We start from the raw sequence: 10,739 nt of genomic DNA, 5'->3' as shown, positions 1-10,739 counted from the left end.
ACCGTAATTTCAAAGTAAAATGAAATTACCACACTAAGGGATTCTCATTAAATATCATCTCAACGATTAGAGTAAAGCAGCAAAACATCCAGGCTGATATTTTAAACCTATTTTATTCCGGTCAGATACCATTTATATGAAAAGAAATCAGGTTTTTTTTCGTATGATTAAAGTGGTTGCGTTCCCGCACCAAAGAATATATCAGGGACTTGAATAATAATAATTATTATGAGATATTATGTAAAAAAAAGTCATCTTTATTATATCAATAAGGATAGTATTTTGAGATCACTTGTGATCCATGCCATCTGATTGGCTCTTAATGACATGAAGAACATCATAAGACGGAATAATTATGAGGAGGTCATTAGAACTTAATCAATACTGCATATTACTGTAGTTACTGCACCATATCCTCATGAAAAGGAATATGTCACATTCTCATTAATCATTAAGTTAAGTATAAAGATACTTACAATCTGATTTGTTGCACAAATCCACATGAAAAGTAATGAGATAGTATTGTTTTTTAAAGAAAAGTAATCATCTGAAAAGTCAATTTATTTATTTCTATATTGAAGAGTTAGCAGAATCCTTGAAAGAGTTCTCAATCAAAGAAAGGAGATTCCATTAAAGAAAAAAGACCTTAATTTCAAAGTACAATGAAATCACCACACTAAGGGATGCTCATTAAATATCATGTCAACGGTTAGTGTAAAGCAGCAAAACAGCCAGGCTGATATTTTAAACCACTTTATTCCGGTCAGATAGCATTAATATGAAAGGAAATCAGGTGTTCTTCGTACGATTAAAGTGGTTGCGTTCCTGCACCATAGAATATATCAGGGACTTAAATGATAATAATAAATATTATGACATATTATGTAAAGAAAAGTCATTTTATTATATCAATAAGGATAGTATTTTGAAATCACTGGTGATCCATGCCATCTGATTGGCTGTCATGGACATGATGAACATCGTAAGATGGAATAATTATGAGGACGTGATTAGAACATAATCAATACTGGATATTACGGTAGTAACTGCACAATATCCTCATGAAAGGGAACAAGTCACATTCTCATTAACCATTAAGGAAACTATGAAGATACTTACCACCTGATTTGTTCCACAAAATCCACATGAAAAGTAATGAGATAGTAGTATTTTTTAAAGAAAAGTTATCATCTAAAAAGTCAATTATTTATTTCCATATTGAAGAGTTAGCAGAATCCTTGATAGACTTCTCAATCAAAGAGAGGAGATTCCATTAAAGAAAGGAAACCTTAATTTGAAAGTAAAATGAAGTCACCACACTGAGGGATGCTCATTAAATCCCATGTTAACGATAGTGTAAAGCAGCAAAACAGCCAGGCTGATATTTTAAACCTATTTTATTCCGGTCAGATAACATTAATATGAAAGGAAATCAGGTTTTTTTCGTATGATTAAAGTGGTTGCGTTCCCGCACCAAAGAATATATCAGGGACGTAAATGATATTAATAAATATTATGAGATATTTTGTAAAGAAAAGTCATTTTTATTCTATCAATAAGAATAGTATTTTGAGATCACTGGTGATTCATGTCATCTGATTGGCTCTCATGGACACGATGAACATCATAAGATGGAATAATTATGAGGATGTGATTAAAAACTAACGAATACTACTTATTACGGTAGTTACTGCACCATATTTTCATGAAAAGGAACAAGTCGCCTTCTCATTTATCATTACATAAAGTATGAAGATACTTACGACCTGATTTGTTCCACAAAATCCACATGGAAAGTAATGAGATAGTATTATTTTTTAAAGAAAATTAATCACCTGAAAAGTCAATTTATTCATTTCTATATTGAAGAGTTAGCAGATCGTTGATAGACTTCTCAATCAAAGGAAGAAGATTCCATTAAAGAAAAAAAACCTTAATTTGAAAGTAAAATGAAATCATCACACTAAGGCATTCTCATTAAATATCATGTCAACGATTAGTGGAAAGCAGTAAAACAGCCAGGCTGATATTTTAAACTTATTTTATTCCGGTCAGATAGCATTAATATGAAAGGAAATCAGGTTTTTTTGGTATGATTAAAGTGGTTGCGTTCCCGCACTGAAGAATATATCAGAGACTTAAGTGATAATAATAAATATTATGAGACATTATGTAAAGAAGAGTAATTTTCATTATATCAATAAGGATAGTATTTTGAAATCACTGGTGATCCATGCCATCTGATTGGCTCTCATGGACACCATGAACATCAATACTGCTTATTACGGTAGTTATCGCACCATATTCTCATATAATGGAACAAGTCACATTCTCATTAACCATTAAGTAAAGTATGAAGATACTTACAAGCTGATTCGTTCCACAAAATCCACATGAAAAGTAAAGAGATATTATTATTTATTAAAAAGAAGTGATCATCTGAAAAGTTAATTTAACTTATTCTGATATTGAAGAGTTAGCAGAATCCTTGATAGAGATCTCAATCAAATTAAGAAGATGCAATTTAGAAAAAACAACAACCTCAATTTGAAAGTATGATGAAATCACTACACTAAGGGATGCTCAATAAATATCATATCAATAAATTACTGTAAATCAGCAAAACAGACAGGCTTATATTTTAAAGCAATTTTATTCCGGTCAGATAGTATTTATATGAAAGGAAATCAGGGTTTTTCGGTATGATTAAAGTGGTTACGTTCCTGCACCAAAGAATATATCAGAGACTTAAATGATAATAATAAATATTATGAGATATTATGTAAAGAAGAGTCATTTTTATTATATCAATTAAGATAGTATTTTGAAATCACTGGTGATCCATGCCATCTGATTGGCTCTCATGGACATGATGAACATCAATACTGCTTATTACGGTAGTTATTGCACCATATCCTCATATAATGGAACAAGTAACATTCTCATTAACCATTAAGTAAAGTATGAAGATACTTACGAGCTGATTCGTTCCACAAAATCCACATGAAAAGTAAAGAGATATTATTATTTATTAAAAAGAAGTGATTATCTGAAAAGTTAATTTAAATTATTCTGATATTGAAGAGTTAACAGAATCTTTGATAGAGTTCTCAGTCAAATTAAGGAGATGCAATTTAGAAAAAACAACAACCTCAATTTGAAAGTATGATGAAATCACTACACTAAGGGATGCTCAATAAATATCATATCAATAAATTACTGTAAATCAGCAAAACAGACAGGCTTATATTTTAAAGCAATTTTATTCCGGTCAGAGAGTATCTATATGAAAGGAAATCAGGGTTTTTCGGTATGATTAAAGTGGTTACGTTCCTGCACCAAAGAATATATCAGAGACTTAAATGATAATAATAAATATTATGAGATATTATGTAAAGAAGAGTCATTTTTATTATATCAATTAAGATAGTATTTTGAAATCACTGGTGATCCATGCCATCTGATTGGCTCTCATGGACATGATGAACATCAATACTGCTTATTACGGTAGTTATTGCACCATATCCTCATATAATGGAACAAGTAACATTCTCATTAACCATTAAGTAAAGTATGAAGACACTTACGAACTGATTAGTTCCACAAAATCGACATGAAAAGTAAAAGGATATTCTTAATTATTAAAAGAAAGTAATCATCTGAAAAGTTAATTTAATTCATTCTGATATTGAAGAGTTAGCAGAATCCTTGATACAGGACTTAAATGATAATGATAAATATAATGAAAATGGACGTATTAGAACTTAATCAATACTGGATATTATTGTAGTTACGGCACCATATCCTCATGGAAAAGGAAAAAGTCACATTCTCATCAACCATTAAGTAAAGTATGAAGACACTTACGAACTGATTAGTTCCACAAAATCGACATGAAAAGTAAAAGGATATTCTTAATTATTAAAAGAAAGTAATCATCTGAAAAGTTAATTTAATTCATTCTGATATTGAAGAGTTAGCAGAATCCTTGATACAGGACTTAAATGATAATGATAAATATAATGAAAATGGACGTATTAGAACTTAATCAATACTGGATATTATTGTAGTTACGGCACCATATCCTCATGGAAAAGGATCAAGCCACATTCTCATTAACCATTAAGTAAAGTATGAAGATACTTACAAGCTGATTCGTTCCACAAAATCCACATGAAAAGTGAAGAGATAGTATTATTTATTAAAAAGAAGTGATCATCTGAAAAGTTAATTTAACTCTTTCTGATATTGAAGAGTTAGCAGAATCCTTGATAGAGTTCTCAATCAAAGTAAGGAGATGCAATTTAGAAAAAACAACATCCTCAATTTGAAAGTAAAATGAAATCACAACACTAAGGGATGCTCATTAAATTTCATGTCAATAAATTAATGTAAATCAGCAAAACAGGCAGGCTGATATTTTAAACCAATTTTATTCCGGTCAGATAGCATTAATATGAAAGGAAATCAGGTTCTTTTTGACTTATAACCGATAAACTAGACTTCGCGAGAAACGTACAAAACGGGGGAAATTAACTCGGTAGAGACCACTCGGCTTACGAGAACGGAAACTCGTCACGATTTCTTGGTACACGGAGATCTACTTCAAGCGAGCTTACGCGAATGTCAAGGATGAGACAGCGTTTTGGCTCCACAGCAGACTTTATTCGTAGAGCACTCTAACATACATCATGCTAGATTCAAAACTAAACTTGTAATCGGTACGCCATGTGTATGTAATCGAAAAAGCTTTACAAGGTACTTGCTTAAATATGAACTGGTGTGAGGTTCCATTGTTCTCTACATCTACCATATCTGAACAGTGTAACAAAAGAAGCGGAAAATGTTTCTCTGAAGTTAAACGAAAGCTACTTAAATATTCCATCTGTCTCCACCGCGAAAAGAATCTCAAAATTTAAAGGACGGATACAATAAAATCGAGGCCATTAAAAATAGTTAAATTAGGGGAGAATTCACAGCTCTGGTATAGAAAATATACCTATCTTAATAACAGTAAAGCAGATTGGGAAATAAAAGTGGAAAAGTAATAAAAAGTTTCTGCTTATCTATGCAAGGTTGGTGTGGAAACTATCGTATGAAAGGAAATTAAAATTACGAGTATAAACTGAGCTGCCAACTACTATGGGGACCAATTTTTCCAGAAAGACCATTAACAATTATATTTACCTAAAATTTCACTAGTAATGAACAACAAAAGTACCGACATGCAGATGCATAATGAAAGCAAGAACAAAGCAAAAATCTCTTGGTTTACTACTCAAAAGCTACGGTGGTTTTTTATGTTTTTTTTTTAATTTACTGGAATGAAAGAACTTGAATGAGCTCGAATAAATCGGAAGTGGTTAAATTTGAAAAGTTTACGGATAAATATGTTCCAAACAAACACACGGAAAAATCAGTAAATTTTCCCGTAACATTCCTCCCACCTTAAATCGAGACCTCCTGGTCGAGAAAAACTGCTAGAAAACGATCAGGTCATAATGACCATTGAACTTAGCATTCTTATAACCGATAAATCATTCTCGAATTCAAACAATATTTCTATTCTTGTATGCCCTTATGTCGTATTTCTTACTGTGCGTAACCTTCTATTTACGAAGTAGTTGTAAACCAACTTCTTTGAAGAATTTTAAAATAACATGTTAACAATCGTCTTGATCCTATCATACTTCCTGGTAAACAGCTAAGTTGTATTCTCTACTTGTTGCTTAAGTCAGTCATGGGTCTGAGGATAAGTAGTCTTCTTAGGTGCATCATGAACTTAGGCATTTCCATTCCTGGAGGTGCTTCTTGATATTGATCAAATCCCTCGGTAGATTCCATTCTGTAATCAATTTTGGCTGGAGTATCAGAAAGATCACCTCGGTGCCAAACCTTCTTTTGTGACACCTGTGCGAAGGACGGCAGTGGTTTTTGAATAACAGAACTGAAGTTACCATTTGCGTCGGTGTGAAATGTTGCGGACAGGGACACAGCGATAAGCACTAATATCAATAGCGACTGACTTAGTGCAACTTCTTTGTTCTTTGGATAACGGGAAGGCAAATTTCCTTCAGGAGGCTGCACTGAACCTTCACTGGTAGAGGCGTGTCCATTCGCTTTGACATTCTTTCCTTGGGGTATAAATGTTCCTGTCAAAGACACTGAGGCTGAACATGCTTGCTCTTGTTGATTTGCTGATTCTTTTAGAGTAACGGTGTTGTTATCGAGGTCAATCATAGCTCTGTTTACTTGGAGGAATCGCGACCAAGGATGGCGTCATAAGCAAGGTTCTGCACGACCTGGAATTCACAAGGGAATTGACTTTCCTTAAGATATAACGGCAAGATAATTGTTCTTCGCAGTAGGTTGTCTTTCCCAGTCTGAACTGCAGGAAAGGGAACGTGACCGTAGATCTCTTTTAAAACTTCTTCTTTTATAGCTGAAACGCTTACACCAGTATCCAACACTAGACGAACAGGTTTTCCTGCCATTTTGCCTTTAGTGATCAGGTTGGTAGGGTACGTGTCTGCTTCATTTACGAGGGGTAGCTGGACACTTAACTGATTTGGTATTTGTAACTTTCTTGGCTTCTGGTTTGAATTTCTTGGCTTTCTACCTTGGTCACTGGTTCGTGTCGGTTTCATCTTCTGTAGTAAATTAGGGTTGTTTGTGGCGTTTCCTGACTCTCGAGTTGTGATACAGTCCCCTCAGCATCCGATAGGTTCTTTTCTTTGTAAGTGGAAGATTCTTCTGGTTGATGGTAAGTTGGTTGGATAGCACGATGTAGGATCTGTCTCTCCTTCCGGAAACCGTCATTAGATTGGTTGCAGTTGTAGTAATAATGAATATGGCTACGGCGTCCAAATCGATAACATACCGGTTTAGTCTTGAAACTGTACTTCCTCCATTTAAAACTGACTTCCTGTTTAGGCTGTATATTCCGGAAGATTCCATCTAGCTTCATTCCAAGCTTGTTAATTTGCTCTTGCATGTCAAACATCTTAAAGTCTGTGTCTGGGAATTTGCGAGGAACAGGATAAGGGCTGAGATTGTCACTGTCTTCAAAGCATCTACTGGATCTGATAACTGGTAGTCGGGGGTTTTTCCGTAAACTGGGTAATTTTCCGTCAAATAGGTCTCTGATGGACTGTTCACCAATGGCAGACATGTTCGCTCTGGTGTCTACAAGTAGCCCTGAGTCTTTCTCATTCAACTGGGCGGTAACCGTGAGAACACGTGATCTCGGCTCATCGGACGTGATGTTTCATTGGTCAGCGGTAGCTTCAATAGATTCACATGGGGTCTGGTCAGGAGCCAGGACACTGGGTGGCGAATTTTCCTCACATCCGGCGGAAATACTTGGTTGTGATAACACGGAAGGGTCTGCAACTGAGATGACTGATTTAGGTTCACATCCGAAGGAAGTGCTAAGGGGTGGCAGAGAGGGATCTGGGACTGCGATGACTGATTCAGGTTCACATCCGGCGAAACTTCTAAGGGGTGGCAGAAAAGGATCTGGAACTGAGATGACTGATTCAGGTTCACATCCGGCGGAAATGCAAGGTGATGGGAGAGAGGGGTCTGGAAGTGGGTTAACTGCCGCTGCACTCTCGGAGTTTACAATAGCGTCGGCATCATTTTCAACCATTGTTCCCGTAGAACACACCAGACTCTTAAGCTGCTCTGGAGTAGCTCTAGTAGATTCACATTTCACTTGGCATTTAGGATTCGTTTTCTTCTTGGGTTTTATTTTCTTCCTTTCTTTGTGGACTTTCACTCGTGCCCAGTCGACGGCTGGTCATCCCTAAGTTGGCTCTCGTTCCCAGGCTTCCTGGCGACGTACTGCCAGGATACTCAGTGTTGGGTTTGAGAGTGTAGTCATTTGCATAAGCGTCCTGAACTATTTGCTGGCAAGCGCCCAGTGGTCGTTTTAGAGCTGAAAAAATCACGTCTGTTGGCTCTGTTCCTTGCACTTTGTAGTATCTGGCTGCTTCTGCGTAGAATTGCAGCTCGTTTTGGACCTGTTGATGGAGTTCTTCATCGGCTTGGGAGTCACGCTCACCGGTGTCCATTTCGAGAAACTCGCGTGCGATCTGTGGGAACATATCTTCTTTTACCGGAGCCAGAGGGTCGGGCTCATGATATTGACCATCCATGGCGGCCAAACGAGACTTCTTGGATTTACAGAGGGTAATTCGTCTCTTCGTTGTGGCTGATTATAACCGGAGCGTGGAGGATAACTTCCGCTTTCTTGGCGATGTTGGTAGTTTGGCTGGTACCGCTCAAAATTCTGACTTGGTTCACGTGGAGACCTCTGATTACAATTTTGCTGTACATGACCAACTCGTCCTCACGAGTAACAAATAGACCGTCGTTCTCGTGTGCACTGTCTTGGCGGTTCTTCACGGATTGATTTCTCCTGGCCAGGTCATTTATTCGAGCATCCATGCGTCGGAAGAATTCTTCCAACTTAGCTTCCACGCGTTGGATTTCATGTTTATAATCCGGAGTTCCCCGTCTCTCTGGTTCTGAGTAAGCTGAGAGGGGCGCGACGGACTGCTTTGGCGAGTCCCCAGTGGAACCTTGGGCCTTGGTCAAGAGTTCATTCAACTTGGAGAAAAGATTCAGTTCTTTTGGGTCATCAGACCTCTTTCCATTGTTGTTTGCTAACAGGGCAGAGTTTCGTCAGAGTTCATTTGCATATCGTGTCGAGTGTTGATGTCTTCGTCGCTCAACGGGTTACTTCGCTCGAATTCATCAGGTTCTTCGCACACACCTTCGTTTGCGACAGCGTTTTCGGCAGAAAATTCTTCAATAGCTTCTGATTCTGTCTCGCTTGTTTCGTCTTCAGAGTCACTACTCAAATTGGACTCGAAGCGTAATCGCTTTCGTGGTTTTGTTTGTTTTGGTTTTATGTAATGTATGCTTCTTCGTACCAACGCGTCAAAATTCGCTGGTGAATTAATTAACTAGAAAAGTCTTCTTTGTAGTGATCCTTCGATCTCGAACAACATAAGTTCCGACATGCAGATATGAAAGCAAGAACGAAGCAAAAATCTCTTAGTTTACTACTCAAAAGCTACGGTGGTTTTTTATGTTTTTTTTTTTATTATTATTATTTACTAGAATGAAAGAACTTGAATGAGCTCGAATAAATTGGAAATGGCTAAATGTGAAAAGTTTACGGATGAATATGTTCCAAACAAACACACGGAAAAATCAGTAAATTTTCCCGTAACAATATTTCTAGGGGAGATCTTTCTGATATTGAATTTCGTTCTAATTGGACCGATAGTGATTGTTTTGGACTGTGAGTGACGTTACGTTACTTTTTTAGTGAAAATTGAAAATCATGGGTGTTCAACACTCATATCACCAACGGCGAAGCTGCGAGTGATATTTAGTTGGAAGTTGTCCTAAATACCCTGCGGAAACCATGCTATTTATCATTTGATAAAGGGGGTCAGTTTCCAAAGAAACTGGGTTGCCGTTTTGGTGAGGGAGTATAACAAGATAATTTTGGCTTTATCAAGTGAGCTGATAACGTAAATTGGCCACCGCAAAGAGTTTCAAAGCTGACTTTCGAGCGCTAGCCCTTCTTCACAGAGAATGGAGGAATTGTGGGTTGCGTGCGTGTTTATATGCAGGAAATGGATAAACAAGAATGCATTAATTGAATGAAGAGCATTCGTTGATACTGCGGGGATTAAGATTTGAAAGATAAATAATTGTTCAAGAGTTTTGCGGCTTTCGAAACTGCTTAGTTGTAAGGAAGGTCGCAGACTGCCATGTGCTCACTCTTAATTCCCACGGTATCAGCGAACACTCTTCATTCACCTAATTTATTCTTGTTTTTCTCGTCACCATGTTCCCATTAATAACCTAGTTCCATTTTCTGAATATTAACTCACACACAACCCACAATTCTCCTTATAAACTTAGTTTATAACGTAAATTGGCCACCTTAAAGAGTTTCTTCAGCTTGAGGCACCTGATAAGACTTGTAACACATTGTGTGTAGGCCATAAGAATAAAGTGTTAACATACCTAAGCATTGTACTCCAAATGACATCACTAACAGGAAAACAATTCGTGACTGAGGCATCCCTTCAGGAAAATAAAATTATTTTTAAAATTAGTATCAATGAAAAACGGTAATCTCATTAGTTTATCCTGTATATGCGGTATTAAACAAGCGTGAGGTCACGAGGGCTAGATATTGGCCGAGTTCCTTTCTTGCGCTTTCATGGACGAGACTAAGTCGAGGTCAATAACACGGAAAAAAGAATGAGGCTGATATACAGCCATTTAGACCGAACACGCTTAGTCAATAGCGGATTTATGATACAACAAAGAGATCATCGATTTATTAAGAATCAACACTCATTCATTTCGAAAGAAAGAGAATCGCACATGGCGGCGTGTAAGTCGGCCCTCGGCCGCTCGCTAACACTGGCTTGTCTCAAGTTTAATTTTCAACTCCATTTATCGCAACCCACTGAATCTGGAAGATAAGAGTCTAGGGATATGCCTGGAAGGATTTGTTGTCGCAAGAGCTTTATGTGTGCCGTTTATAAGCCTTTCTAGACTTCAAACACGAATCAAGTCATCCGCCATTGTTCCAGCTCCTGCTAGTCATAAGCTATTACTTGGTTTAAAACTCCTAAACGTCGCCTTATCCACCAATATTTTGGTCCTCTGTAATGATGTTGCCAGTAACCCTGGTCCAATTGATG

At 37.0% G+C, this 10,739-nt stretch overlaps 1 long non-coding RNA gene across 1 annotated transcript in view; it reads right to left on the bottom strand.

Annotated features, from left to right (window-relative positions):
- Positions 1 to 10,046: 10,046 nt before the first annotated feature.
- LOC131780316 (uncharacterized) overlaps positions 10,047 to 10,739 on the bottom strand; it is a 6,235-nt gene continuing 5,542 nt past the window's right edge. Inside the window, exon 4 of the long non-coding RNA XR_010715895.1 lies at positions 10,047 to 10,110. This is a non-coding gene — a long non-coding RNA (uncharacterized lncRNA). The remainder of the gene's footprint in view (positions 10,111 to 10,739) is intronic.

Source organism: Pocillopora verrucosa, chromosome 12 (genome assembly GCF_036669915.1).
Source record: "Pocillopora verrucosa isolate sample1 chromosome 12, ASM3666991v2, whole genome shotgun sequence".
Classification (NCBI taxonomy): domain Eukaryota; kingdom Metazoa; phylum Cnidaria; class Anthozoa; order Scleractinia; family Pocilloporidae; genus Pocillopora; species Pocillopora verrucosa.
The sequence above is the reverse complement of the archived record's forward strand: the minus strand, read 5'-3'. Positions and strand labels throughout refer to the sequence as shown.